Source organism: Etheostoma spectabile, chromosome 4 (genome assembly GCF_008692095.1).
Source record: "Etheostoma spectabile isolate EspeVRDwgs_2016 chromosome 4, UIUC_Espe_1.0, whole genome shotgun sequence".
Lineage (NCBI taxonomy): Eukaryota > Metazoa > Chordata > Actinopteri > Perciformes > Percidae > Etheostoma > Etheostoma spectabile.
This window is the reverse complement of record NC_045736.1, coordinates 3,844,625-3,845,759: the sequence shown is the minus strand read 5'-3', so window position 1 is coordinate 3,845,759 and position 1,135 is coordinate 3,844,625. Positions and strand designations below refer to the sequence as shown.

Below are 1,135 nucleotides of genomic sequence, written 5' to 3'. Positions count from 1 at the left end.
ACGGATTTATTGGTTTGTATTTTAGTAGTCAGCTTTTGCTATAGTTATGACATTAGTGGTTTCTATACTTTAGCTGAATAAAAGCTACTATATTAACGTCACAAGTTCCCAGTTGCATAACTGGTTACCTGTAAATACAATGCACACAATTACATGATCAAAACATTACAGGATTATTAAGTGTTTCTACTTCATTTTTTTTCTTTGCGTCACTCTGACAGAATAACAATCTAAAGCATAGATAAAAAATATATATATAATTTATTGTATTTCACACATAATTCACCATAATTTAAGATCAGCAAGCTTTGATTTTGCCACTTGGAGGCAGCACAGCGAACAATAAACACCACTGGCATATCATTGTATGCTGAAGAGGGCAGCATGTTTTTTTGAACATCCAGCATTTCCAAAAAAACATAGTATTTGATTGGAATTGTGTTTTCTGGCCACTTGACAAATTAAGTCCAATATTTACTCAGTGTTTGGCTGCTCTAGTTTGGTCCCCACCATCTCAACTGGCTCTTCAGCAGCTAAATGCTCCACTATGTTCATCTTAATTAGTCAGCTGATCTTGTCAGTCTGTGAGTTTAAAACAAGGTTGATGAGAGCGGTAAACCCAAACACTAAAGTTGCGGGCCCTAAAACCAAAACAATTAGCTGAATAAATCCCACCGTAGAGCATACTGGAACTGTGGAATGGGGCAATAATTATCAGGCTCATCGCAGTGCACTTTTAAAACATTGCATAAGTTTGGATTTTTATTCAAAGTATGATTTGTTCTACATAGAGTCATAGGGCCCTATTTTAACGATCAAAGCACACGGTGTGAAGCGCATGGCGCAGGTTTGTTAGGGCGTGTCCAAATCCACTTTTGCTAGTTAAACGGCGGAAAAAAAGGGTAAAAAAAAAAAAGTGTTGTACTTAGTGTCTGAATTAATCATAGGTGTGTTTTGGGCGTTACATGCAATAAACCAATTAGAGTATCATCTCCCATTCCCTTTAAAAGCCTGGCGCGTTTGTACCTTGGCGCGTTGCTTTGTCATATTTTTATTTGTAATCTTTTGAATGTGTGTGTGCTACTGTATGTGTGCTTCTCTCTGTGTGTGTGTGTGTGTGTGTGTGTGTGTGTGT

The 1,135-nt window shown here is 37.3% G+C and overlaps 1 protein-coding gene across 1 annotated transcript in view; it reads right to left on the bottom strand.

The window, feature by feature from the left end:
* Positions 1 to 1,135, bottom strand: part of tmem163a (transmembrane protein 163a) — a 73,796-nt gene that overhangs the window by 21,633 nt on the left and 51,028 nt on the right.